The following is a 23,965-nucleotide window of genomic DNA, read 5'->3' as shown; positions in this document are numbered from 1 at the left end:
GTCGTTATTGCCAGGTGTGTTATTTCTGAAATCTGACACAGCGCGGGCCCAGGAAAGCACAGGCAGGCGTTTCTGGCAACATCCACAATGCTTGTGATGTGTGCAGGCATTGGCTCATCTTGTACCTGCAAGTGGGGGGGCTCATTCAGTCCTGACAACAGCCCTGTGGGGGAGCCAGGGCAGGCTTTTGTCTTCCCCTTTTGTAGATGAGCAAACTGAGGGTCAGAGACAAATTCAGTGACACGGGTGGTCAGTGGCAGAGCCAAGACGAGGATGCCGTCTTGAATCTCAGTCCAGTCCTATCTCAGCTGCAGAAGGATCTCAGAGCTGTGAGATCTGGATTTGCATTCTGGCTCCGTCCTCTCATACTGGGCGAGCCCATCGGCCTCTCTGGGCTCTCAGGTGTTGTCTGTGAAGCAGAACTGAGAGCACACACTGCAGGTGGATGCCGTGTGGCCACATCAGCGTCACAGGCAGAGCCCAGGACAGTGACTGGTAAACGGCTGTTGTTTGACAAATGCCAGTTCCTCGTCTCTCCTTCACATTCTTAATGCTGATACCTCACATATCCAAAAGTTGAGCCAACAGGTCACATTTACTGTTAGAATATTGAATCCATTTTGGGATTTTCCCAACAAATTATTTACCCACAGGGATGACAAGTTTGAGAGAGAAAATGATGATTTTGAATTTATTCTGGGAATTGTCCAAAGTCTGGGAGAACTCAGAGATATTCAAGACAACAGTGAGATCCCTGGGGCCATCGCTGCAAGAGCACCTCCAGCCTGTGGTCACCCCTGGTGTTGTCCCTGTTTTGGAGCCCCATCATGGTGCTCATCATGCTGCCCTTTAACCTCCGCTTGGTCCCATCCTTCTCTTGGCCAGCTGTGCTCAGGTGTCCACTGAGGTGTTTACAGGCCTGGGTGGCCCGTGGGTGAATCTGCACAACAGGCTGGCTTCCTGGTGGGCTCACGTGAAACTCTTCTCTTCCTTAGTCGGCGTCAGTCCTTCTCGCCGTGTCTCTCCGGGCAGCAAATTCTCCACACAGCTGCTTTGACCCTGGGGTAAGGGGTGAGGAAAGAGGGAAAAATGAAAGAAGAAAAGAGGACAAATGGTGGTGGGTTAAGTGACGGCATTCTGTGCTTACCATAGTCATGAGAGCTGTGAGTGTGCGTGTGCATGTGTGCGTGTGTGTGTTAAGAGACTGTGAAGGGAATCGAAAAATAAAGATCGCAAACAAATTTGTTAGAGGAAAGCAATTGCTTTCAAGAACCTACGTATTTGGAATTGTGAATCCTGGTAGAGGTAAAGAAAGTCCATCATAGCTTTATAGTTTACACCTGGTATTCACGTCCGCGCTGGCTGATAAATGCAACCTGCCCTCTAGGGCGCCTGCGGTCTGCTGGGGTCAGGATGCATGCTGCACCAGGGCCTGAACTGGGGACACTTCTGATTTGGGAGTTTGAGAGTCAAATTCACACCATGTGCTTTTGAACTCAGGCACTGTTAAGTCCAAAGCTCTAAGGCCATTTTCTCCATTGTGAAATACCAACACAGTGTGTCGCAGCATGGAAATTAGGTGCATGGATTGGCTCATGTGTACTGTTAGGACACGAGGTAAGCTAGGGCTGCTGAGAGGGCAGTTTAAGAAGCAAAAATGCATTTTCCCTTTAGAAATATCAACAAGCTATGTTGGCACAGGGAGGTTAATCTGAGATTAGATTATTGGAACTGATGTCCCTCAGTTCCTGGTCCTGCAGAAGACACCATCGATGGTGACACAGTAGGCCATCTGGGTTCAGACTGGCGTAGGGGTTATTTCTTCAAAATCAGTTTAATTTGGAATTGAGTTAAAGTAATTGCAAAAAAAAAAAAATAGTAGACACGTGGATTTCACCCTGATAACATACGGATGTGATTTTATTTAGTCTGTTTCTTTCAAAGAACCTTTGGGGTACTTCTGAATGTGCTGGGTCCAGGGTTACTGGGGGGACATAAAAAGAAGGTCAGAGACATGACGAGAGGGAGAATTACCTGCAAAATACTTAGAAATGTTGAAAGCAAATATAGCACTTTTAATGACTATTTGAGCTCTCAGGAAATGGAAAGAAAATATTCAAGGGTCAAAACAGAAGAGGAAACTGAACCCCAGAGTGTTAGGCACATGGAGTTGTGCTGGTGGGTCCTGGGGTTGCTGTGATGGGTATCTGTCAGTTCAGGGAAAAGAAAGGATGTCCCAGGCCTGAGAAAGACGGGAAGTAGACTTACATCTCTGTGTTAGGGCTCCTGAAAGGATGACCCGAAGGTGAATCTGCCCTCCTTCGTTAGGAGAGAAAACGAAAGATTAGGAACCACCAACGTAGTGTTGGAAGCCTGATAGAATCTGGGTAGGAAAAAAGACACAAGAGTGACAGATGATGTTTTGGGGCAATTGGGAAAAGTGACTATTGGCTGGATAGTAGGTCATACTATGGAATTTTTGTTAATTTTCTTAGATGTGATGACATTATATTAGATGTGAGATGATATTAGAGGTGTGAATGTCCTTATTTTTAGAATTTGCATGCAGTAGTATCTAGGGGTAAAGTGTGTCACAAGAGAGTTCAGAGCTTTACTTGATATGAATATTTTATTGAGTGAGAAACAAACTGTTCGTGAACAGGGGACTTCAGAAGTGACAGGGGTGAGAAGCTCTTCTCTCAGCGATTACAGCTTGATTCATGAAGCGTGAATGAGGAAGAGCGTTGTTTTCTGTTGTCCCTGGTTACTGGAAATGCACGTTCCTTTTCAGGTGGTGGCACCCCATGAGTTTACTGGCATGTAGCTGATTGGTTAGGAAACTGCAAGGTTCCACTGACAGGAAGAAGGCTTAAATTTGTTTAAAGTCGGTGTCAACATTTGGGAGAAATGAGGACAGTTGTAGTTTTGGTTATGTGGCTACAGGTGGTGGCTTAGGGGTGCATGCAGACTGTGATCTCTGTTTTGGTTTTTCTTTAACGAGTATTATGACGTGTGTAACTTACTTTCCAGTGGTTCAGCAAATATGTGCACATACTCATGAATGTACAGATAAACAATTATGGCAAAATGTTAATATTTTCCAGGTAGCCGGTACCTGTGCATTCATGACACTATTCTTCCCGCTTTTCTGGATGTTTGAAAAATTTTAAAATAGAAAGTTGGAAAATAAAAGAACGTTGTTTTTCTTGATCTAGCCTTGGGGATGAAAGCAAATAATTTCTGTGAGATTTTATAACCATAGACCTATACTTCTGTCAGTTTGAGCTTTGAATTTATTCTGTCTGCATGAAGTGGGAATCCCTGAACTTAGCAATTAACACAAGAAGTACCACAGTCTGGGGATGCTAATGAAATGCCAGGCAGAAGGAAGCACAAACTATCCGGAGACACAGATCCTCAACTAGGCTGCACAGGGTGTCCAAGATGAAGCCACACACAACAGGCTCACAATCCACGTCACCAGGACAAGAGCCAAACACGAAAAATAGCAGCATCTGATCCTTAAGGATATTAAAATCAAGATGCCAAAGAAAGTTTTGAAAACATAATGAAATGTAATAAAGAACAAAACACTGTGCTGGTAGTGTAGCAGATATGCAAAATAAACCACAGAACTTTTACAAATAAAATATAAACTTATTGAGGCAAAAAACTGACTGGATTGATTAAAGAAATGAAGTGATAAATCAGTGATTTGAAATATAAAGCTGAGAAAATTTCTCAATGAATTATAGAGCTAAGGAAATATGAAAAAGATGAGAGAGGCTGGGGCATAGAGGGACCATGAAAGGATCAAATACGCATCTAATGGACTTCAAAACAGAGAGAAATAGAATATATAGTATACAAGGAACCAAAACAGGATAAAAACCCCACAAATCTGTATCTATATCCATTATAATGAAACAGCAGACCACCGAAGACAGAGAAAATTTTAGAAGAGAGAAAAGACAGGTCATCTATGCAAGATCCACAGTTAGAGTGACAGCAGAGTGTCAACAGAGACACTAAAAGGAGACAGAAAATATCTTCAGAGTGCTGAGAGAAAGTGATGATCAACTTGGGGTTTTATACGGGGTAAATTATTATTCAAGAATGGTACAAAAATGAAACATTTTAGTCTATTTCTTAGAAAATTTAAAATTTACCTAAAGTGAAACAAGAATAGACAATTTAAATATACTTTTACCGTTAAAGCTATTGTATGCATGGTTCAAATCTACCCTGAAACAATCCACTTGCCCCAAACACTGGGACTGAAGACTTTACACGCAGAGTCTGGCAAACGGCTGAGGGACACGGCGTTCCAGTTTTGAGAGCACGCTCACTATAACCCTGATATCAAAATCAGGGACCAGCAAAAAAAATTATACACTAATCTCTCTAATGAACTAGACTGAAATAGCTTGAATAAAATATTAGCAAACCAACTCCAGAAGTGTCTATAAAAGTATATCCTGACGGAGTGGGATTATCATAAAACTCAGTATTGCAAACGTGTCCACATTTATGCCAAATGCAAAGCAATTCTATTAGATGTTCCCAAGGGTTTTTTTCCTGGAATGTGACAAGCCGATGAAAACAAAGGTCCAAGAATATTGTTCTTGTTACTGTGGCTGTGAAACAAACCACCTCAAAGCTTCGTGGCTCCCAGCCTTTATTTTACTACCAATCTGTGATCTGAGCAGGTTTGGTGGGGGCAGCTCATCTCAGCTTTCCTTGGCGTCAGCTCCAGGGCCTGTAGGCTGCCAACAGGAACCATCTAGAATCCCTTGCACTCACATCTGTGCCTAGGCTGAGAAGAAGTAAACTGCTGGCTGCCGCACCAGGTGGGGCTTCTTGAGCATCTCTCTCTGTAGGTTGTCTTTCCATGGTTTCCCCACCATCAGGGTAGCTGGACTGCTTATTTGTTGGCTCAGGGCTCCAAAGAAGGTGTCCCAAGAGAGCCAGGCTGGAGCTGCATCCTTTGACGACCTAGCCTCAGAAGGCACAAAGGCTCCATGTCCACCATTTTCTATTCTGTGGGTCAGTCACAGGACCCCACCAAGATTGAAGGGAAGGGAAGGCACACTCACCTGTTGGTGGGAGTCATGCCAACACACGTGGAATGTGTGTGTGTGTAAAATACAACCCACCACAAATATTCAAGGTGATTTTGAAACCAAGAAGAGGAATTCCTCCACCAACCCCATTAGATAACAAAGCTAAAGCAATTAGGAGATCTATATTACTGGTGCATGGATAGGAAATCAAGAAATGGAACAGCGTATGGAATCCTGAACTGGACCCGCTCACATAGGAAACGTTTTATGACCAGTGTGGAAATGCAGACCGTTGAATGAATGACAGTCTATAAAATGATTAACGACAAATGACTAGTGACTAATTAGATGACTAAACGACTAATGACGAAGGCATGGCTATTGTCCCAGCATATGGAGAAAAAAGGTCAGCACTACACTTTACCAATAATGATCATAGCCAACATTTATGGAACATCTAGTGTGTGCCAGACATATTGCATACATTATTTCTAATCTTAGAAAATTCTCGAGGAATAGATTTGGAAGATAAGAGGTTACTTAACTCACATTGGATCACAAACCTGCTAAGTGCTAGAGCCAGGATTTGAATCTAGATCCACGTGAGCCAAACTTTTTGTGTTATCTCCTATCTGGGGTGCTGGTTCTTGCCCCACAATTTCTCCCAGGTAGTTCCCTTTCCTGAAAACTCTCTCTGATCTCAAACCCTTGTGTCAAGTGCACTTGACCACATTACTTCCCTATCATCTTTGAGGCATCAGTCAATCATCATACCCCCTTTCTCCAAGACAGAACGTTACCTCTCAGCTCCACTCTTTTTGAGTGAGTCTGTCATCACATGCATCACAGAACCTGGGGGATAGCACAGGCAGCATTCACAAATCCTCTCTGGCCCAAAGAAAGTAAATATTTGTCCTTCAGAAATACGTTAAACTGTCAAGATTTAAAAAATTCAGCTGTGTAAAATTTAAAACAGCAATCACTATTCTATTTGTAAATTAAAAATAGAAGAGCTGTATTTTAAAAAGTCAAGATCGAAATAAAGACCAAACAAAAGTGAGATGCACTTCAGTGTCACAGGTTAAGAAGGCTCTGGAATAACGCCATCTCCACGAGGCCGTCTCTGCTCTTGGAGCTGAAGGAGACTTCTTTGTGTGGGCACTTGCCCGGCTCTGTGCTGCTCACGCACAGTCTTCCGGTCATTCGACATTTGGTGGCTGGTTGTGGCGGCTTTCTTGGTGATTGTAATTATTTGAAAGCCCTGTCAGACTGAAGACTGTTCTTGTTCCCAGCACTCCTCAGTGGTTTCTGCACCAATCTCGGCCGATTAGTCTCCTTTTCCCCAGCACTGCTTTCCCCCTCACTGGTTCAATCTGCCAGAGAAAGTGGGAGAGGGAAGGCACAGAGGGGCCCAGGCTGGGAAGACAATACTTGTCTTTTCCCAAGTTCAAGAAGATATTTCTGTATGTCGCCTTTTAAATGTTCCGTGCCTTGACTTCACAGTAAGATTGTTAATCGCACTGAAATTGATTTTGTATATGATTTGAGGTGGGGATCCAGTTGCATGTTATTGCATATACTTAACCAGTGTTTATGCAATGTAGCTGCAACTCCAGCTCTGTCAAATTGAGTAGTAACATATTCATAGTTTGTTCCTGGACTCCCTGCTGTTTTGTCTATATTTTCACTGCATCAAACTCACGCTTTCTTAGTTACTACAGTTTTCTTAGCGCTGGTATCTTCCAGGGTAATTCCCTCTGTCTCCTTGCTCGCTATAGCCCTTGTTCTTAATTTCATAAATGTTTAGCTATTTATGAGCTTTTGTTTTTCCATAGACTGCTTATAATTGGCTTTCCAGGTTCTCCAAAAGCCTATTGGGATTTTGATGAAGACTGCTTTGAAGAGCGATCAATCAAGGAGAATTTGTAACTTTATACTGTCACGCTTTTCTGTCCATGAACACGGAAATTTCCTTCAATTTATTAGGTATTTTATGTGTTAGAATATATCATTAAAAAATATTATTCACAATAGCCACAAAAATATGACAAAAAGAAGATGACCAATGTCCTTCAATGGCATTTAATGTTCTCCATAGAGATCTTATATGTCTTCTTGTTACATTTTTTCCCGAGATGTTTTTGTTATTGTTGCTGCTATGGAGAATTGTAGGCTGATGTATTCTAACATTTACGGCTGGTCACAGAAATGCCACTGACTTCTGTATATTGATTTCACGTCCAGGAAACTTGCTAAACTCTCTTATTAATTCTAATAATTTAACTGTTGATTCTTTTGACTTTTCTACGTGCAATCTTTCTTTTCCAGCCTTCTATATCTTTTCAGATTTTCTTTTCTTTGTTTTTTCGCCCACAGTTTGATACTGAGTAGAAGTGGTGACAGTAGGTATTCTTGTCTCATCCTTGCTCTAAAGGGAATATTTTAAACATTTTGCTGTTGACTTGTCTTCAAAGCATTTGTTTTTTACATTCTCTATTAGGTGATCTCTTGTTTTCTAAGAATATTTATTTTGAATGGATATTGAATTTTATTGAATTATTTCATTGTATCTATTGAGATAATTATGTGGGTTTTGCCATTTATTCTGGTATGAATCTATTAATGTCACTAATATATTAATTGATAGAGCAATGACAGAGCAATGTTGTATTCCTGGAAGAAGCCTGACTTCGTCATGGTTTATTCTTTATTTTCTTTTATTTCTTTTTTCTTTCTTTCCTTTTACTGTCTTCTTGCCCTAGCTAGGACTTCCATCATGATATTATTTATTTATTTATTTTTGTTATCTCATTTCTTTTTTTATTGCGATAACATTGGTTTAACATTCTATAAATTTTGGGTGTAAATCATTATTTTTCGATTTCTATGTGGACTATATCATGTTCACCAGCCAAAGACTAATTCCAATCCCTCATCACACGCATGTGCCTAGTCATCTCTTTCCTCCTCCTCCCTCCCGCTTTCCTCTCTGGTAACCACCAATCCAATCTCTGTCTCTATGTGATTGTTTGTTGTTGTTTTATCTTGTATCTATTAGTGAGATCATACAGTATTCGACTTTCTCCCTCTGACTTATTTCACTTAGCATAATACCCTCAAGGTCCATTTGCGTTGTCACAAATGGCCAGATTTCATCGTTTTTTTTATGGCTGAACGGTATATCGTCTTTATCCATTCGTCCCTTGATGGGCACCTAGGTTGCCTCCAAGTCTTGGCTATTGTGAATAAGGCTGCAATGAACATAGAGGGGCATGTATCTTTATGCATTTGTGTTTTCATGGTCTTTGGATAAATACCCAACAGTGGAATAGCTGGATCCTATGGTAGTTCTGCTCTTAATTTTTGGAGGAATCTCCATAGTGTTTTTCATAGTGGCTGCACCAGTTTGCACTCCCACCACCAGCGTATGAGAGTTCCCTTTTCACCACACCCTCTCTAACACTTGTTATTTCCTGTCTTGTTAATTATAGCCATTCTGATAGGTGTGAGGTGATATTTCATTATAGTTTTGATTTTCATTTCCCTGATAATTAGTGATGTTGAACATCTGTTTATGTGCTTGCTGGCCATCCATATATCTTCTTTGGAGAAATGTCTGTTCAGATCTTCTGCCCATTTTGTAACTGGTTTGTTAGTTTTTTTTGTCGTTGAGATGTATGAGTTCTTCATATATTTTGGATATTAACTCCTTATCAGATATATTGTTTGCAAATATCTTCTCCTGGTTGTTAGGTTGTCTTTTCATTTTGTTGATGGTTTCCTTTACCATGCAGAAGCTTTTTAGTATGATGTAGTCCAATCTGTTTATTTTTTCTATGGTTTCCCTTGCCGAGTCAGACAGGGTACTTGAAAATATGCTGCTAAGACTGATGTCGAAGAGTGTACTTCTTATGTTTTCTTCTAGAAGTTTCATCGTTTCAGGTCTTGCAAGCAAGTCTTTAATCCATTTTGCATTAATTTTTGTGTATGCAGTGAGATAATGGTCTACTTTAATTCTTTTGCATGTGCCTGTCCAGTTTTCCCAGTACCATTTATTGAAGAGACTTTCCTTTCTCCATTGTATGTTCTTGGCTCCTTTGTTGAAAATTAGCCGTCCATAAATGTGTAGGTTTATTTCTGAGCTCCCAATTGTGTTCCATTGATCTGTGTGCCTGTTTTTGTGCTAGTACCATGCTGTTTCGATTACTATAGCTTTGTAATATATTTTGAAGTCAGGGATTGTGATGCCTCCAGCTTTGTTCTTTTTTTCTCAGGATTCCTTTGGCTGTTCAGGGTCTTTTATTGTTCTATATAAACTTTAGGATTCTTTGTTTTATTTCTGTGAAAGATGTCACTGGAACTTTGATAGGGATTGCATTGAATCTGAGGATTGCTTTAGGAAGTATGGACATTTTAAATACGTTAATTCTTTAAATCCAAGAGAATGGACTATCTTTCCATTTCTTTGTGTCTTCTTCAATTTCTTTCAACAATATTTTACAGTTTTCAATGTACACGTCTTTCACATCTTTGGTTAAGTTTATTCCTAGTTATTTTTGTTGTTGTTGTTGCAATTATAAATGGGATTGCATTCTTTTTCTCTATTTTTGTGTGAGGAAGATTGTCTCTGAGCTAACATCTGTGCCAATCTTCCTCCACCTTTATGTGAGATGCCACCACAGTGTGGCTAGAAGAGTTGTGTGTAGGTCCGTGCCTGGGATCCAAACTATCAAACCCCAGGCTGCCAAAGTGGTGCATGTGAACTTAACTGCTATTCTACCACGCTGGCCCCTGGGGTTGTGTTTTTAATTTGTCTTTCTGCGACTTTGTTATTAATGAGTAGAAATGCAACTGATTTTTGTACATTGATTTTGTATCCTGCAACTTTACCATATTCACTTATTCTTTCTAAAAGTTTTTTGGTGGATTCTTTAGGGTTTTCTATATATATATAACATCACGTCATCTGCAAATAGTGACAGTTCCACTCCTTCCTTTCCAGTTTGGATTCCTTTTATTTCTTTTTCTTGCCTGGTTGCCCTGGCTAGGACTTCCAATACTGTGTTAAACAAGAGTGGTGACAGTTGGAATCCTGGTTCCTGTTCTTAGAGGGATAGCTTTCAGTTTTTCTCCATTGAGAATGATATTTGCTGTGGATTTGTCATATATTGCTTTTATTATTATGTTGAGGTACTTTCCTTCTATACCCATTTTTTTTTTCTTTGAGGAAGATTAGCCCTGAGCTAACTACTGCCAATCCTCCTCATTTTGCTGAGGAAGACTGGCCTTGAGCTAACATCCATGCCCATCTTCCTCTGCTTTATATGTGGGACACCTACCACAGCATGGCTTTTGCCAAGTGGTGTCATGTTCGCACCCGGGATCTGAACCGGCGAACCCAGGGCTGCCAAGAAGCAGAACGTGCGCACTTAACTGCTGCGCGACCGGTCTGGTCCCTCCTTCTGTATCTATTTTATTCAAAGTTTTTATCATAAATGGATGCTGTATCTTGTCAAATGTTTTCTCTGCGTCTATTGAGATGATCATGTGATTTTTATTCTTCATTTTGTTAATGTTGCATATGACATTGATTGATTTGCGGATGTTGAACCATCCCTGCATCCCTGGAATAAATCCCACTTGATTCTGGTATATGATCTTTTTATGTATTGCTATATTTGATTTGATAGTATTTTGTTAAGGACTTTTGCATCGATGTTCATCAGTGATATTGGCCTGTAATTTTCTTTTTTGTGCGTTCTCCTTGTCTGGTTTTGGTAGCAGGATAATGTTGGCTTCATAGAATGAGTTAGGAAGCTTCCCTTCCTTGTCAATTTTTTGGAAGAGTTTGAAAAAGATGGGTATTAAGTCTCCTTTGAATTTTTGGTAGAATTCACCAGGGAAGCCATCTGGTCCTAGACTTTTGTGTTTGGGGAGGTTTTTGACTATGTTTTGATCTGCTTGCTGGTGATTGGTCTATTCAAATTCTCTATTTCTTATTGATTCAGCTTTGGAAGGTTGTATGATTCTAAGAATTTATCTATTTCTTCAAGATTATCCAATTTGTTGGTCTAAAGCTTTTCATAGTATTATTTTATAATCTCTTTTGTTTCTGAGGTGTCCATTTTAATTTCTCCTCTTTCATTTCTGATTTTATTTATGTTAGCCTTCTCTCTTTTTTTCTTAGTGAGTCTAGGTAAAGGTTTGTCAATTTTGTTTATCTTTTCAAGAACCAGCTCTTGATTTCATTGATTTTTTCTATTTTTTTAAGTCTCTACTTCATTTATTTCTGCTTTGATTTTTATTATTTCATTCCTTCTACTGATTTTGGGCTTTGTTCTTCTTTTTCCAGTTCCTCTAGGTTCATTGTTTATTTGAGATTTTTCTTGTTTGTTGAGGTAGGCCTGTATTGCTATAAACTTCCCTCTTAGAACTGCTTTTGCTGTAGCCCATAAATTTTGGCATGTCATATTTTCATTTTCATTTGTCTCTGGGTGTTTTTTGATTTCTCCTTTGATTTCTTCATTGACCCAATTGTTGTTCAGTAGCATTTTGTTTAGTCACAACATACATGTTGCTTTCCCAGTTTTCTTCCTATAGTTGATTTCTAGTGTTGTATTGTTGTCATCAGAAAAGATGCTTGGTATTATTTCAGTCTTCTTAAATTTATTGAGACTTGTTTTGTGGCCTAATTTGTGGTCTATCCTGGAGAATGTTCCATATGCATTTAAAAAGAATGTGTATTCTGTGGTTTTTGGATGGAATGTTCTGTTTATATGCACTAAATCCATCTGGTCTAATGTGTCATTTAAAGCCAGTGTTTCCTTGTATTTTTTCCTTCTTATCCCCAAAGCCCCTCAGTACATAGTTGTATATTCTAGTTGTAGATCCTTCCAGTTGAGATATGTGGGATGCCACCTCAGTGTGGCCTGATGAGCGGTACTATGTATGCACCCAGGATCTGAACTGGTGAAACCCTCAGCCACCAAAATGGAGGGCACGAACTTAAATGCTTAGCCACGGGGCTGGCCTCCACTGTTTCCTTATTGATTTTCTGTTTGGATGATCTATCCATTGGTGTAAGTGGAGTGTTAAATTCCCCTACTATTATTGTGTTACTGTCTATTTCTCCTTTTATGTCTGTTAATAATTGCTTTATATTTTTAGGTACTCCTATGCTGAATGCATAGATATTTACAAGTGTTATATACTCTTGTTGGATTGCTCCCTTTATCATGATGTCATACCCTTTGTTTCTTGTTACAGCTTTTGTTTTAAAGTCTATTTTGTCTGGTATAAGTATTGCTACCCCAGCTTTCTTTTCATTGCCATTTGCATAGAGTATCCTTTTCCATCCTTTCACTTTCAGTTTGTGAGTATCTTTGGGTCTGAAGTGTGTCTTGTATGCAGCAAATATATGGGTTTTGTTTTTTTATCCAGGTGACCACCCTATGCTTTTTGATTAGAGCATTTAGTCCACTGACATTTAAAGTAGCTATTGATAAGAATGTACTTATTGCCATTTTGTTAATTTTTTTTTCTGGGTGTTTTAGTAGTTCTTCTCTGTTCCTTTCTTCTTCTCTTTCCCTCTTCCCTTGTGGTTTGATGGCTTTCTTTAGTGATATATTTGTGTTCCTTTCTCTTAATTTTTTTTGTGTATTTATATAGGTTTCTGGTTTTTGATTACCACGAGGTTCATATATATTAACCTACACATGTAGCAATCTATATTACGTGGATGGTCTCTTTAGTTTGACCTCTCGCTACAAGCTCCACTCTTTTACTCCCTTGCTCCAACATTTTATGTTTTTTGACATCATATCTAACCTCTTTTTTTTGTGCATATGTATCCATTACTCTCTTATCATGGAAATATGTAATTTTAGTACTTTTGTCTTTTACCTTCATATTATCTTCATAGGTTGTTGATATGCTACCTTTACTGTATATTTGCCTTTACCAGTGATTTTCTTGCTTCTTTTGGATAATTTTCTTATTCCTATTTGTGGTCATCTCTTTCCCATTTAAATAAGTCCCATTAGCATTTCTTGTGGGGCTAGTTTCTTGGTGACAAACTCCTTTAGTTTTTGTTTGTTTGGGAAAGTTTTTATCTCTCCTTCAATTCTGAATGATAACCTTGCCAGGTAGAGTATTTTTGGCTGTAGGTTTTTTCCTTTCAGCACTTGAAATATATCATACCACTCTCTCTAGCCTGTAAAGTTTCTGCTAAGAAGTCAGCTGATAGCCTTATGGGGTTTCCTTTGTATGTAAATTGTTGCCTTTCTCTTTCAGCTTTTAGGATTTTCTCTTTATCTTTAATTCTTGACATTTTTAATCATAATGTGTCTTGATGTGGGCCTCTTTGGGTTTATCTTCTTTGGTGCTCTCTGTGCTTCTTGTACTTGGATGTCTGTTTCCTTCCATAGGTTAGGAAAGTTTTCAGCCATTATTTCTTCAAATAGATTCTCTGCCCCTTTGTCTCTCTCTTTTCTTCTGGGACACCTATAATATGGATGTTAGTGTCCTTGATATTGTCCCAGAGATCCCTTAGACTGTCCTCGTTCTTTTAAATTCTTTTTTCTTTTATCTGTTTAGCTTGGGTGATTTCCTCTACTCTTTCATCTAGCTCGCTGAGCCATTCTTCTATATCATCTACTCTGCTTTTGAGTCCTTCTAATGAATTTTAACTTCCTGTATTGTAGTCTTCATTTCTGATTGGTTCTTTTTTATATTTTCCAATTCTTTGTTGAAGTTCTCACCGAGTTCAGCCATTCTTCTCCCAAGATCAGTGAGCATCCTTATGACTCTTAGTTTGTACTCTTTGGCAGGTAGATTTTTTTTATCTCTGTTTCATTTAGTTATTTTTCTGGGGTTTTGTCCTGTTCCCTTCCTCAGAACATATTCCTTTGTCTCCTTATTTTGCCTCTTTCTCGGTACCTATATCTATATATTAAGTAGGTCAGCTCCATCTTCCAAGCTTGGAGAGATGGGCTTATGTAAGAGATGCCTTATGAAGGCAGCAGTATGCTTCCCTCTTGTTGCCTGTTCCAAATGTTCCTGGAGAGACTCCTGTGTGGGCAACATGTGACCTTCTGTTGTGGCAGGGTTGCTCTTGCTGCAGGTGCCCAGGGAGGCTAGGCTGTCCCCTTAGCTGGCTGATTGCAGTGCTCAGCTGTATGTGGCTGCTTGGACCCTTCAGTCACTTTATTGCATTTGGGGAGTCCCAGTTGGCTGCAAGGCCTAATAGCACATTCCTGTTGGAATTTTTCTGTTGAGTAGGACCCCAGCACGCCTAGTTGCTAGGCTTAGTGGCTTACAATTGCTGTAGGCCTCCAGCCTGCAAAGCTATTGTCAGCTCTCTCAGGATTGCAGCTGAGTGGGGTTGGCTCCAGGCACTGGAGCACCCAATTATTTCAGGCTCTGGATGGTGGGGCCAATACCCTATGTGGCTTTTTGAGAAGCACAAATCTGCTGCAGCTGATAAGCCTCACTGCCCACAGGGCCTCACACTCAGTCAACACAGTTCTGCCCCATGCATGCTCCCCAGCCCAGTGAAGTGGACCCAGTCACCCCACTGCAGAGGCCGCACACAAGCCACCAATTCTGGCCCACTCCTTGCATGCACCCTACCCTGCTGAGGCAGACTCACTCACCTGGCTGCAGAGGTTCCACATATCCTGCCTATGTGGGCCCAAAGTTGCCCGAGGGCTTGCTGTTGGGTGGGGCAGTCCCTGGGGTGGGCTGCCTGCCCTGGCAGAGCTGGATTAAATTGGTGCTCTAGTGGGTGGGGCAGATCCCTGGGCTAACAGGCCAGGGGAAGAACTCCAATGGCATCAGCCAGCATCTGTGTCAGCACACCTGTATTAGGTCACAACATGGCTGCTGCCAATGTCTCAGTCCCTGGGGAGGTCTCACCTCTCACTGAGATGCACCCAGAGCCTATCTTTTCACCAAAGGACTGTGTACCTTTCTGGTGATTTTAGGTTGCTTTCTGAAATGGGTGAATTTGTGCAAGGGCACTTTAAGAGCAGGCTTTTACCCCTTATGTCTGATAACTTTTCTGTGGGTACTTCCTATTGTCATTAATAGCCAGCAAAGCCAGATATTATGACACTAGTTACAGTTATGTTGAGTCCAAAGCTGCTTATTGAGGCAAAGCTCTCCCGCTCAGATCCCCCACTCTTCCAGGGTAGGCTTCATACCTTAAGACTGCTCCTGGCCAGCTGTGAAGTGCTATGGGTTGAAGGTGACTTTTTTCTCTTCAGAAAGGAATTTCTGCCTCTTCTACCTCAGTCAGCACTGTCCCTTGTTGTGGGGGTTCTTTTTATCCAGTTTTCAGTTCTCTCTCAGGGGTAATTGTTCCAAGAGCAGTTGTAAATTTGTTGTGTCTGTGGGAGGAGGTGAGTTCAGAGTTTGCCTGTGCCGCCATCTTGACAGTGTCTCCTGTGATCTCATTAACTTCACAAGCTCCAGCATGATATTAAACAGGATTGGTGAGAGGGGACATCCATGCCTTGTGCCAATCTTAGGGAGAAGTGTCGAGTTTCTCATTATTAAGCAGATACTAAGTATATGTTTTTTGTAGATGTTTTAACATTTTGAGAAAATTGCCTTGTATTTTTTCTGAGAGGTTTTATCGTGAATGGCTATTGGATTTTGTCAAATGCTTTTTCTACATTAATTGATATATGGTCATATGATCTTTCTTCTTCAGCCTGTTGAAGTAGTGTATTGCAATGATTTATTTTCAAATGTTGATCCAGTCTTGCATACCTGGAGTAAATCCACTTGGTGTTGGTACATAATTCTTTTTATACTTTGTTGGATTTGACTTGCTAATATTTTATTGAGGTTTTTGCATCTTTATTCATAAAAGAACTTGATCTGTAAGTTTCCTTTCTTGTGACGTCTCTTTCAGGTTTTAGTATTCAGATAATGCTGGCCTCATAGACTGGGTTATGAATTATTCCCTCTGTTTCTATTTTCTGGTCATATTGTGGAGAATTGGCACAATTTATTCCTTAAAGGTTTGGTTGAATTCACCAGTGAATTTATTTAGTAGATAATAAATCTATCCAGATGGTCTATTTTACCTTTCTGAGTTTGGTAGTTTATGTCTGTCAATTAATAGGTCTATTTCATCTAAGTTATAAAATTTGGGGGCATAAAGTTGCTCATGGTGTTTCTTTATTATTCTTTTAATGTCTATGGAATCAGTAGTGATGACCCCTCTTTGTTTGTGGTATTGGTAATTTATGTCTTCTCTCATTTTTTCTTGGTTAGTCTGGCTAGAGTTTTATCAATTTTTTTTATCTTTTTGAAGAATCAGATTTTGGTTTTATTGACTAATTTTATGTTCTGTATTTCATTGATTTATGCTTTAATTTTTATGACTTCTTTTCTTCTGCTTGCTTTGATATTAAACTACTTTTCTTTCTCTAGATTCCTAAGGTAGAACCTTAGGTTATTGATTTTGAACTTTCTTTTTTCCTAATATCTCCACTAAATGCTATAAATTTTCCTATAAACTCTGCTTTTGCTGCATTCTAGAAGGTTTGATAACTTATATATTCATTTTCATTTAGTTCAAAATGTTTTTAATTTCTCTGAAAACTTCATTGTTGACCTGTGTGTTATTTAGAAGTGTGTTGCTTAATTTCTAAACATGTGAGGATTTTCCAGCTCTCTCTCTGTTACTGATTTCTAGTTTAAATTCACTGTGATCTGAATATGTACTTTGTATGATTTCAATTCTTTTATATTTGTTAATGTGTATTTTATGTGTCAGAAAGTGGTCTATCTTGGCGAATGTTCCAAATTGAACTTGAGAAGGATGTATTCTACTGTTTTGGATATACATTGTATATATGTCAATTAGATCAAGGTGATTGATAATCTATTCAGGTCCTCTGTCTTCACTGATTTTCTACCTGCTTGGTATATCAAATACCAAAAGAGGTTTCCAACTAGAATTGTGAATTTGTCTAGTTTCCTTGTTTTATCAGTTTTTGCCTGGTATATTTTGATGTTCTCTTGTTTGTTACCCACTTTTTTGAGACTACTATGTCTTATTGGAGAATTTTTCCCTTTATCATTATGCACTGCCACTCTTCATCCCTTTGACTTTTCCTTATTCTGAAGTCTGCTTTTTATAAAATTAATATAGTTACTCAAGATTTCTTTTGGTTAGTGTTAGCATGGTATATCTTTCTCTATCCTTTTACTTGTAACCTACTGGCTCTTTATATTTAAAGTGAATTTCCTATAAAAATATGTGGTCTACTCTTGCTCTTTTTAATCCACTATGAGGATCTCTGTCTTTTAATTGGTATATTTACACCACTAATATTTAAAGTGATTATTGACATGGTTGGATTAATGTTTACTTGTCACTGTTTTCTAATCATTGCACTTGTTCTTTCCCCCCTCTTTTTCTGCCTTCTCTGATATTACTTGAGCAACTTATATTGTTCCATTTTATCTCCTCTTTTCACATATTAATTATAATTATTTTTTAAATTTTGTAACAGTTGCCCTAGATTTTCCAATATACATTCTTAACTAATCCACATCCATCTTTAAATACCACTGTACCACTTTATGTGTACTGCAGTTTCCTCTTCACAGAATCTTCCAAATTTCTCCCTGCCATCCCTTATGACATTGCTGTCATTCATTTCACTTACCTATATGCCACAATTACCCAATACACTTTTACTATTACTACTTTAAACAAAAAGTTATATTTTAGGTCAACTAACAATGAGAAAAATAACATATTATACTTTACCTTTGTTGATTCTTTTTCTGATGTTTTTCCTTCTTTATGTAGATCCACATTTCTTAGCTGGATCATTTGTCTCTGAAGAACTTCTTTTAACTTTTCTTTCAAGGAACATCTAGTAGTGATGAATTCCCTCAGATTTTGTTTGTCAGAGAATGTCTTTATTTCTTTCTCACTTTCAAAGAATAATTTCACTGAATATAGAATCCTAGGTTGGTAGTTTTTTCTTTCAAAACTTTAAATATTTTATTCCACTCTCTTCTTGCTTGTATAGTTTCTGGCAAGAAATATTTGGTAATTCTTATTCCTGTTCCTCTGTAAATAAGATGTTCTTACCTCTGGAATTTTTCATGGTTTTCTTTTTGTTTGTTGTGTTCTGAATTTTGAATATGATATATTTAGGCATAGGTTTTTTTGGTAGTTTTTTGCTTGGTGTTCTCTAAGCTTCCTGGATCTTTAGTTTCATTTCTGTTATTAGTTTTGGATAGTTCTCAGCCTGTATTCAAATATTTCTTCTTCTTACCTCTCCTGATATTCCAGGATTCCAATAATTCCAACAATTTACTTTTGAAATTGTTGTATGTTCTTGAATGTTTTATTTTTTTCATTCTTTTTTTCCCTTCACATTTCAATTCTCTAGTTTCTATTGACTTATCTTTAAGCTCACTCTCACTAATTCTTTCCTTGGCTATTTCTAGTCTGCTAAGGAGCCTGTCTCTGGCATTCTTCAGTTCTATTACAGTGTTTTTGATATGCAGCATTCCCTTTTAGTTATTTCTTAGAATTTCCATCTCTCTGGTCACATTACCCATCTGTTCTGGCATGATGATTACTTTTTCCATGAGTTCAGTTAACATACTAATCTTAGATATTTTAAATTCCCTATCTAATAATTTCTATGACTGGGTCATATTTGAATCTGGTTCTGATGCTTGCTTTATTTCTTCAAACTGTGTTGTTTCTTCCCTTTGGGAACATCTTATGATTTTTCTGTTGGAAGCCAGATTTGTTGTATCAGGTAATAGGAACTGAACTAAATTGGCCTTTAGTGTGAGGATTTATGTCAGTCTGGTTAGAGCTGAGCTGTGTTTTCAGTTTAATGCCCTCCTCTGCCAATGCAACAAAGAAAGGATCGTTCTCAGATCTTCACCATGAAAACTTGGTGGGGTTCATTGAGTTAAAATCCATGAAAGTGTGGGGACCCCTCTAAGACTTGGCCCCAGAAATTTCTCACTGTCATGATAGTCTACACCCAGCCTCCTCATCAAACTTACTGCTTCCTGTTACATCTTCCTGCTAGGCTTTGTTCTAGTGGCTTTTGTTTCTGGTTGTCAGATCTCAGCTCTGACTGTGTTGATTCATCAATTTCTCCAGACTTCATGGTGGGAGCAGTTTTCCCTGCAACTTCTGTTCTCTGGTGGGTTCAGGAAAAGTCACTGATGTTTAATTTTTTGAGTGTTTTCTTGTTGTAAAGGTGTGAGTGACAACTTCCATGCTCTTCACACTTTGGGTCTAACACCATAAGTCTTGCATCTGATTAGTGTTACCAAGCGATATCTTTTTCCATCCTTTTACTTTTATCATATTGCATTTATTTTTACAGTGAGCTTCTTATAGGCAGTATGTAGTTGAGTCTTACTTTACAATTACCATTATTTAAATGGAGTGTTTAGACCATTTCTAGTCCATGTGATTATCGTGGATGGTTTGGCTTAAATCTACCACCTTGCTACTTTTTTTTCTGTTTATACCACTATTACCTTTGTTTCTTTAACTGCCTTATTTTGAACAATTGAACTTTTTTTCTTGTTCCAATTTTTCTCTTTTGTTGGCTGCTTAGCTAAGAGTCTGTATTTTTATTTTAGTGATTGCTTTAGGGTTTAGCGTGTACTTCTTTATCCTATCACAGTCTACCTTTAAGTGGTAGTAAGCCACTTCACACACAGCATAAGCACCTTATGAGAGTATAATTCTATTTCTCCCCTCCTGGCATTTGTGCTGTTATTGTTATACATTTTAATTCTTCTTATGTTATAAACTGCACAATACGTTGTTATTATTTTTCCTTAATCAGTCAATTAATTTTTAAAGGGATTTAAATTATAAAGAAAAATATTTAAACTTGTTACAATATGCAAATTACTAAAATATCAGGTTCTTTTAATCCCTTCGTGTAGATATAGATTTCCACCTTGGATCCTTTCCTTCTGCCTGAAGGACTTCAATTATTGTTTCTTGTAGTGCATGTGTGTCTTATATTAATTCTTCAGGTTTTGTTTGTCTGGAAAATCTTTGTTTTGTCTTCATTTGATAGCAACGTATCCATTGAGTATAGAACCATGGGTTGACAGTTTTTTCCGTCAGTGCTCCGCAGGTGTTACCCCACTGTCTTCTAGCTTACATGGTTTCCAGTGGGAAATCTGCCGTCATCCTTCCATATGTTCTTCTGTATGTCACATGTTTCCACTCCCCCCACGCTATAAAGATGACCTCTTTATAACTTGTTAAATGCAATTTGAGTTTGATGTGTTGTTGTGTAGTTCTCTTTACATTTCTTGTGCTTTTGTTTTATTAGGCTTCTTTTATCTGTGGACTTCAAGTTTTGGTAAAACTTGGAAAATATTTGGCTGTTATTCAAACAAATATTTTTTCTTTCCCTCTCCTTCCTCCATTTCTTCATTGTATATTTGGAAGAGTGGAACTGAAATAAAATTCTTTTGTTTGGGGGGAACTTGTGATCATTTTGACATGACTAAATAATTACTATCACCTTAGCTAATTATTACAAGTAGATTTAAGGGGCAATATGTAAACAAGGGACCATGACTTTGCCCCTGTCCCAGTGCTCATCACCCTTTATCTGAGCTATTACTTTACAATTCTAATGACTAACCTGGCCTTCTTTTATATCACTTAGTCTCACTCATCCCTCAACTTAGGTTTTCATCTCTTTTAGAAAGCCATCCATGACTCCCTTCCAGTCTGGGGTTAAGTTCCTGTGGTCACCTATTCTTATCTCTATTACAACAATTACCATGCACTTATATTATCTCTTAGTTCTGTTTCTTTTTCACTATATTGTGAACAAATGGAGCACAGAAAGCATGTTTTAATTATTTTGCAATTTCCAACAACCAGCACAATGAAGTACTTAATGCAGATTTATTAAATTGAGCTCAAGCACAAGACCTTACATATATTTATATTAAATTTCATCCTATTGGATTTATCCCATCTCTTTAATCCAGATGAGATCTTTACATCTCATTCTTCCATTTAAAGTGTTTTTCCCCAAAGCTTCATGTTAACAGAAGGCTTATTAAGCATGTCTATACATCTCCATCCAAAAGCCAGTTGGGTTCAGGCTAACATGAACCTAGCAGAATGCCCTACAGCTCCTGCCAACTCACTGGGAGGACCAAGAGATGCTCCAGAAACTTGGACAGGCTTGCAAAGCTTAGAGAATCTAGAGGCCAAGCTTCACAATCCGTTGTATTTGTGGTTGGCTTCAGTGATGCAATTTATATGATAATATTGTATTAGAGTATGCTTGACTTTTCTGTGCTAGATAAACAGAAAATAATAATTCCATTGAGCAGTAATGATTTATCTGTGTACACAAGTACACAAGAATATTTTTTTTTTTTGAGGAAGATTAGCCCTTAGCTAACATCTGCTGCCAATCCTCCTCTTTTTGCTGAGGAAGACTGGCCCTGAGCTAACATCCATGCCCATCTTCCTCTACTTTCTATGTGGGACGCCTGCCACAGTATGGCTTGCCAAGCGGTGCCATATCCACACCTGGGATCTGAACCGGTGAACCCCGGGCAGCCAAACTGGAACGTGCAAACTAAACTGCTTTGCCACTGGGCCGGCCCCTACACAAGAATATTTTGAGGAGAAATAAGTTATCAATTCTAATGTATTTTGAAAATTGGAAGAACAGATTCTCTGACAGCCATATGGTTATTTCCCAAAATGTTCCTCATGGATAAAAGGCACTATGGAGAAGGAGGTGACACCGTACAATATATTCAGTAAATGGAAGGTTCATCAAATTTAAATTGAAATGTCTTTGACTTAACTTTTAAGTAAACTTTAACCAAAATTAATAAAAAGTTTCTTTGTTGTGTGACTCCTCAGGACTTCTACTGTGTCCATGATTGATGCTGGGTTCCATGAGCTAGGATGTGTGCAGTTCCCCATTTGATCATGGGACTGTTTTGGTCCAGACTCTTCTCTCAGGATGTGTTCCACAGAAAACTGTGGAAATGCTGTGATCAATACGAATGTTCTTTGAGCACCTGGATTCTCTGCTTAAGTGGTGCAGTTAACAAAGTGACAAGACAGAGACGGACACAAATGTTCCCACAAAGAGCTACGGTTACTATAGAACCAGTGTGGCAGTGACTTCACGTCACATAGGAATTTTTCAAGCTATGCTAATAAAGGTGGAATAGCTAACAGCAACTCTATTTTGATGGATTGCAACTTGCAACTTCCAACCTGATGAAATATCATCTAAAATGTAAACGTGCTTTTCTTCAGTGGTTATTAGGGACGTTCAGAACTGCCTCATTTTAATCATTGTGAGGCATCCTAAGTGTACATCAATCCTTCCCTCTGATCTTACTGTGGTAAATTTTATGTAAAGTTGGCTATGATTCTTTGTCAAATAAAAAATCTAATCATTTTGTACTTAAACTATTTCAAACAGCTTCTATGGAACAAGGGAGGGCTTTAAACGAAAACCAACCAAAGAAACAAAAAAGTAAAAAACACCCATACATACTCCTATCTATTCAAATCATCTCAATGCTCTTACATTCCTTTTCCAGATATATTTCTGGTCTTGGGAACTGTCTTAGCTGTTCAGGCTGCTGTAACAAATACCATAGGCCGGGTGGCTTAAATAACAGAAATTTGTTTCTCATAGTTCTGGAGGTTGGGAGTCCAAGATCAAAGTGTCAGTAGGTTCTCTGTCTGGTGAGGTCTTTCTTTCTGGTTTGCAGATGGTCATCTTGTTGTGTCCTCACATGGTGGAGAGAGACCTTGTGTCTCTTCCTCTGTTATAAGGGCACTAATCCTATCATCAGGGCCCATTCTCATGACCTAATCACCTCCCAACCCCACCTCATAATACCATCATATTGGGGGTTAGGATATCAACATATGAATTTTGGTGTGGGGACACAAACATTCACCCCATAGCTGACACCTACAAAACGTCTCTCACATCAGCACCTCGGATTACTTCCTTGTGCTCTCTTCCAATCCTAGTCCTGTCCCTCTGTGTGAATTTGCCTTGATGGTCCTGCTCTCTGCTGTCACCAGCTTGGTCTTCCTGACACCCTGCCTTCCATCCCAACGTGCTGGGACTTGACCTGGCAATGATATAGGATGGGGACCAGGAGACGCAATAGGAGGCTCTCAGCCTTTGTTCACACTATTGCCAGGGGCTGCCCTTTTCCACTGGGAAGATATTGTTTAGGAAAGCAGCAGCGGCCACAGCTGCCCCCTTCTTTCCCATCCCAGTGTGTTAGAGCCTCCTACCAAACAAGTCTGCTGGGAGAAAGTGGGGTCGACGCCACAGGCTGCTTAACAGCTGCCTCTTGGCCCACAGGTGAAGCTTCAAGTCCGCTGTGGACTTGGCCCAGGGCTCTCTCCAGCTTCCCTCTCCTACGTCATGCTCCTGAGCCCTTTCACTCTGCCCCGTTAGAACTCCTCTGCCTCAGGCTTGGTCTCTGCCTCTCTGACGAAGCACTTGTGTCTCCCCTGGTTCCTGATCTCTCCTTCACCCCTGAATAAAATCTTGTGTGTAAACTTGGACCCACTTGCAGCCCTAGACGACTCCAGAACAATCTTGTTCCAAACTCTGCTCTCCCTGCCCAGCTTCGGAACAGAACACAGTCCTGTGGGTTTTTCTAGTTAAGGAGTTTAGACAGCACCCATCCAACTGGCTATAAAATAAAGACAATCTCCCAAATAAAGACAGGAGAGAAGGACAATGCACACATTCGTACGCTAGGGTCTTATTCCAGGCCTACTTGAATGGGAAAATATTTCTTAATTTAAATACAATGACTGCCTTGTTTACAAGTGGAAGTCCGTGACTATA

The sequence above is a fragment of the Equus caballus genome, chromosome 15 (genome assembly GCF_041296265.1).
Source record: "Equus caballus isolate H_3958 breed thoroughbred chromosome 15, TB-T2T, whole genome shotgun sequence".
NCBI classification, from domain to species: domain Eukaryota; kingdom Metazoa; phylum Chordata; class Mammalia; order Perissodactyla; family Equidae; genus Equus; species Equus caballus.
Note: the sequence above shows the minus strand (reverse complement) of the source record.